Source organism: Amaranthus tricolor, chromosome 3, assembly GCF_026212465.1.
Source record: "Amaranthus tricolor cultivar Red isolate AtriRed21 chromosome 3, ASM2621246v1, whole genome shotgun sequence".
In the NCBI taxonomy this organism is placed as follows: Eukaryota; Viridiplantae; Streptophyta; class Magnoliopsida; order Caryophyllales; family Amaranthaceae; genus Amaranthus; species Amaranthus tricolor.
In genome coordinates, this window is record NC_080049.1 from 5,084,686 (window position 1) to 5,091,177 (window position 6,492).

The window sequence follows — 6,492 nt, forward strand, 5'->3', positions numbered from 1 at the left end:
GATCCGAAATGCAACCAAACCAAATGACACTCGTCCGAAACCAACCCAATCAGCCGAATGAACACCTCTAACAACGATCGTTCTTTTGTTAATTTTGAATTATTTTTTGTTAAAGTTGTTATGTATTTGCTAATTTTATCTCTGAATGTAGATGTCGTATAACTCTTTATTAAAGAATCAGATATTAAAAATAAAAAAATAAAAAAATAAAAAAAACTAGAAGGCCTTTAAATTAAAATATGATAGCAAAGGTGAAATCTTTATAGAACAAGCGACATGTGATATTCTTAAAATTAAATGTTCGTTTGAAAATATGGTTTTAAATGATAAAAAAAAAAATAAAAAAAGAAAACATCAAAAAATATGACAGCTAACTTTAAAAATCATTATATTTTACCCAGAAAATTATAATAAATAATTTTATTGAAGATATAAAGTGTTGAGAAATCATTCTGACTCCTGACCCAATGGATAACGCGCTGATCCATACAACCAAAGACTTTGGGTCCAAATCCCCAGTGGAGTTGGGGGTTATGTTTTACAATATTTCGTTTGTAAGTAACTAGAGAAAGTGTTAGATCTATTGTTGACCTTCTAATAGAAAAGAAGATGTGGGATTTTCTTTATAATTCAAAAGAAAATAGCAATTACCTAATATTCTTTTCTACCTTTACATTCGTTACATTATCCATGTCAATATGAGAGTTTTTTAGAAAAAAAAAAAAAAACTAAAGAAAAATTATTATAGTGCAAAAATACGGTAACGGTCACATTTGCACTCACGGACAAGGCATTCGGTTGTCGTACTATCAAATATCTTCCTAAACCATAAAATATCGCTTAAAACGATCTAAAATATGCTTTTTTACACCTTTACGATATGATTAATATTGGTTCGATAAATTTTAAAACCAATACATTTAGATACAGCCTTAATTTTAAACTATGGTAATTATAATAAAAGCTTCAAAGTCATGAAAAAGTTAACTGTACAATAAAATAGAAAAACTAATAAATTAGTGGTGTTTAAGGCATTGGCAAGAAGCATATATTGATGCATATAACTTTAAATTTATACCAACATACACACAATTAGGGCATCAGTGTACATTGCACAAGATGAGCCTAAAATTATGCATTTCTTATGTAAACGGGAAATATAATGTCATCCAACACAACAACATTCTTGATTCCATTTGTCTTAATGAAAATCCATCACCATAAGTGATGAATCAAAACACAAACATACACATACACATATAAAACCTCAACGACGAGTCTTATTTAAGTGAACTACATTAAAGTCGGAGGCATGACCGTTATCTTTTTATCTTAAAAACCCGATGGTGGTTTGTAAGGCGGGTATTTCTTCTCCGGAGGGGACTTCTTCTCTGGAGGAGACTTCTTCTCAGGTGGATATTTTTTCTCCGGAGGATACTTCTTCATTGGTGGCTTCTTATCATGTTTTTCAGGTGGTTTATAATCTCCCTTTGGAGGTTTCTCTTTGGGTGACTTATCCTTATAATCTTTGTCTTTGTCTTCTTCATGATGAGCAAGACAGCCAGTCATGATAAGAACAACAAACAAGATTAAAAGAATCAATTTCTTTCCAGACATTTTGTTTATTTCAATTGTATGATGATATAAACCACAGCAAATTTGGGTTCCATTTATACTGTATTTTCGTCTGTAAAGAATTGAAAAAAGACGTTTTCGTGTAGCAGGAAAACATGATAATTGTATAACATGGATTTCTTCTTTTGGGTCTAAGGTTAGTAAAATAATTAAAGCTGTTACTATTTTGCATAAAAAATACGAACAGCAATAAGTACAATGCTTGTTCTTGAATAGATTTATGATGCATTTTAAGGTAAGTCTCAATATATTATCATTGGTTATGGGGTGACGAAATGTACAAGATCAAGGGTGAAGCCACATGGGATCGGTAGAGGTCAGGCACTTGCATTCTACACTCGCAGGCCCCCGTAAAAATTTAAAACAGCCCGTCTTGTATGAGACCGTCTCACGATAAGACGACTTCAAAACAAGAAGCTCATAAGCTAAAAGTTTCTATTATTAGGTTATTTAACTCAAGTATGAGGCATGTCTCACGGTGAGATAGTCTGATAGAAGATGGAAGACTTTGTAAATTTAAAATTATACATTGCTAACATTAAGCTCATAAGCCCTACACATTGTTCAGTATGCTAAATTTTCTAAATCTGGCCAGTTGGTTTAATATTTTCCTTGCAACAGTAAATACTAGACTCAAAATTAGATAAAACTCAACCTAAATGTTGTGATTGTCAACAAGTTTTTGGAAACTCACGTAAAGCAAATTACATAACATTTTAAAAACAAATTATTTATCGGATTAGCTCAATAGGATTTTGCTTAATTTGGTGGCTTCAAAATTATCACAAACTACGAGCATTTAATAGCAAGACCTTTTTACTCTTAGAGTTTTTCAAAGGAAGTGTAGCTATTAAAAATAGATGGTGGATAGTAGTATGTTTTCAGTTTTATATCTTTTTGTTTAATTTTGGAAAAATTAACATGAATAATACAAACTTTTATTTAGTTCTCTATAATAATATCAACTTTTGATTAATCATGAATAATATCAACTTAGAGGGTTGTTTCCCTAAAACATCCTTAACATGTTAAAAATCAAACTATAGAAGATTATATGACAAAAAATTGGTTCATTAGTTAATAAACTAAAGTTGGTATTATTCTAGAAAAATGAGCCCTTAACTTAGTGTTACTCATGGTTAATTAAAAGATGGTATTATTATAAGAAAATTAACGAAATAGGTATTATTTTCCTTTAATTTTTGAGCTATTATGTTCACAAACTAAAAATTTTCTAGTGTTCTATCAAAGCTAACATGTCACGATTATTGATACCTTTTATCTCATCTATATTATTTGGAAAATAATATAAGGCAAAGGAAAGAAACGGAAGACACGAAAAAGAAAAGGAAATGGAGGAAAAGGAAAGCTTTCATCGTTTTTTAGCAAGGAAGGGAAAGGAGAGAAAGAGAAAATTGTTCTTCTAAATTTTTTCACTTCAGGATAAATTTATCCATTATTAAAATTAAAGAATTAATATTATGTTTGGATATTTATTTCAGAGAAAAATAAAAGGAAAAGGATAGGAGGAAAGGGAAAGAAATGGAAAGGAATTTGAAATAAAGTAAGTCTTGGTTGTTTAAGGGAAAGGAGATTAAAGTTCTCCCTTAAAATATGTTAATTTCAGAGAAATTGAGACCTTAACAAAAAATTATCAATCTAATCCCTCTAAATTTCTCCCTTCTATTCTCTCTCATTTTGTTATCCAAACAAGAAATTTGTTCATCCCTTTAAATCTTTCTCCTTCCTTTTCTTTTTATCCAAATACTCTTCAAATCCCTTCAAAACTTTATCCTTTTAAGTCCTTACCCTCAAACTTGTTCATTCAAATAAAGGAAAATACATTTCTCCCTCATCACTTCATTCCAATGATCTCAATCCAAACATACCACTAGTGTTATTCAAAACCAAGCTACCACTGTTAAAAAACAATTGAACATGTATGTTAAAATTATTACGAATGATAATACATTAGAATTTGATGACTATCAATGTAAAATTTTCGTTAATCAAAACGGCATAATTCATCAAACTTGTGTAAATAGACCTCAACAAAATAGTACTACACAAGTTGAAACATAAACACATTGCAGGTTTACTCTTATACATGATAGGGAGATTAACATGTTACCTACTCCAAATTCTGAAATGTAAATCTTCCTATTATATCTGCTCTTACATAGGTTGTATAGCCTAGGCTAGTATTCCTTCAAGAACTTCAAATAAAGTTCAGCGTTCGCTGGTGATACAAGCTTTATAATTAGCTGACTTGCCAAGTATTCCCTAGTCCCTTTGATTTTGCTACATAACACTTCCTCCATTCCCGAAGACTTGTAAGTAATAGTCACGTGTTGTGTGTGAAAATGTCACTATGAGTTGCTATTGGGGAATGGAGAAAGTACACAAAAAACTCACTTTAATTTCAACAATGTACCAAAATCAAAGGGGTGAAGGAGCATCTCTAAGTAGAAATTTGAAGTTTGATGTATACATGTTTCCCTGTAAGTTCTTTAATCATCATGTAACTCATTCTCCATATCCAACTATTGTATCATTTGAGCTAAGGCTAGTGTTGCTTGGCATTTGGCAATCGTCAAAAATATGGAATAGATTACCAAAAAGATTTAGTCATGTTGCTAATATGTATGCCAAAAATGTCTTTCTGGATGCAATTACCTCTGTTTAAATCAAAACTCCACACAAGAATCCAACTTGAACTCAAAGGAAGTATCCTTAACCTCTTGTCACTTTAAAATAAGTTCTTCAAGCTCTCTCCAACCTTGCTAGCTGCTACAACTCTATAATGTCATAACCAAGTCCACCATGAGAGAACTAAACATGTGGCTATTGATTGTCATTTCTTCAGAGACAAGTTAAACTTAATTCGCATCTTCACACCTACATACATCCTCCGCTCAGCTTGATTCAAAATGGGAATAAACAAGGTTTTATTTCCTGCAGACGTCCCTAAACTATTCCTAAAAAATAGTAGTATGATTGATAGTCGGTGTATTGCTTGTCCTTGTTCAAGAATAGAAACGCCTCTTCAGGACTAATTTTCCTTCTTGCATTGCTTATCTATAAATAGTCGTGTATCATTTCTCTTTTAGTATTAAACAGAAATGAAATTCTAATCAAAGTTACTGTTACATTGCTTCTTCTCTATTTTCCTAAGATAAAAGTTGCATTTGTCAAGGGACGCTGACATTCACCCATCACAGAAATAACAGCTCCAACTTGGATCAATTATATTCTTTAAAAAGCCATCATCACAGACCATTGTTGTAAGTTCAATAATAAACATGATCATTAATATGTAAAATGGAAATATATCACACTAATATGCCAAAGAACTTTCAGTTTTCAAATGACTACCTATGATTTGTGAAGTCTTGTTGGAACAAAACAACAATCATCTCCAATATGCCAAACACCTTTACATCGAGGTTTATTGTGATCATCTTGCAGTTAGCTTGTTGTACAGCTGAATATGAGACCTGCAATAATCCAAGATTGTCATTTGTTATCATTTCACTTCACGATTTCTTGATGTTCCAACTCGAAACAACGACCATATTCCGCATTATCACAAGCAACACTTTATGGTCATAGAAAATGAAAACGGAAGGGAGAACCAACTCATTTTAAGGACACAAGATGCTATTGAAAAGCTGTAAAGTACTAAAAACTTTAGGTTTTGAAATAACATGTGTCCAAAACAAGCAATTTTTAGCCAAAGGCACACCCATGAGATCCAATTCAGAAAGTCGTGTTATCACTGCATCAGTTATTAGGATTCGCTATTGTTATAGAAGAGTGTGATAGGTTGAAGATTGGGGATGCCAAAATCATTAAGTCTTACAATCCAAGTGACCTCTGCAGATGCTGATGCCATAGCTCTATATTCAGCTTCAGAGTTGGATTTAGATATGGTTGATTGTTTCGTAGATTTCCAATTTACTGGGGATTGTTCAAGCAAAAAGAGGTAGCCAGTTATGGACACAGGCTGGGTCAGAGGCTGAAGTTTGAGGTTAGTAGGTAAAGAAGTAAGCACTTTTCTAAAATCAGTAAAGCAACTTTCTGATATTAACTCTTGCGTGAATTTTTCTTGGTTGAGAATGATGCCCTTGTTGCTGTAGCTTGCTTTCATTCCCAGAAAAAAAAATGTAGAGACCCAAGGTCTTTGATACTAAAAGCAGAATTGACGTGTTTCAAGGACTCAATAGTGGTAGGATTGTTAACGGTAATTAGTATATCATCAACATTGACCACCATTATTGTGATACAAGTGTCTGCTTTTTATGAATAGGGAATAATCATATTTGGATTGTTGAAAGTTTTGTTGTTGTAAAGCATGAACAAGTTTTGCTAACCATTGGCGAGAAGCATGTTTCAAACCATAGAGGGATTTGTTGAGTTTACATACTTTCTTTTCTTTAACATGTAAACCTTCAGGGACTTCCATAAAGACTTCCTCATGTAAGTCACCATGTAGGAAAGTGTTATTCCTATCCAATTGGTATAGGGGCCAATGATGTGGGCAGCAACAGCTTGCATATATCGAATTATTGTCATTTTGACAACAGGAGAAAAGGTTTCTTCAAAGTCTAACACCATATCTTTGGTTGTATCCATTGGCCACAAGCCTAGCCTTATACCTTTCCAAACTATCATCTGCTTTCAGCTTGGTTTTACAAACCCATTTGAAAGTAGGTATGATAGCAAGGGATATGAAAGTAGGAGCAGTAGTTTCATGGAGGGGTTGGAAGGAGTTAGAGAAGGAAAATAGAGGTTCAAAATAGTCATATATGTAAGGATCAGAGGTGGATGTGGGTAAGAAAAATTGTGGTAAGGGTG

The 6,492-nt window shown here is 32.5% G+C and overlaps 1 protein-coding gene across 6 annotated transcripts in view; it reads right to left on the reverse strand.

The window, feature by feature from the left end:
• Positions 1-3,141: 3,141 nt before the first annotated feature.
• The window catches only part of LOC130809259 (uncharacterized), a 24,282-nt gene continuing 20,931 nt past the window's right edge, over positions 3,142-6,492 (reverse strand). For 4 of the 6 annotated variants that reach the window (XM_057674957.1, XM_057674955.1, XM_057674952.1 and 1 more), the window contains one exon: positions 4,790-5,132. The gene's annotated coding sequence lies outside the window, so the exon portion shown is untranslated. Of the gene's footprint in view, positions 5,133-6,492 lie in introns of all 6 variants that reach the window. The other 2 variants (XM_057674954.1, XM_057674956.1) reach the window with 2 other exon arrangements.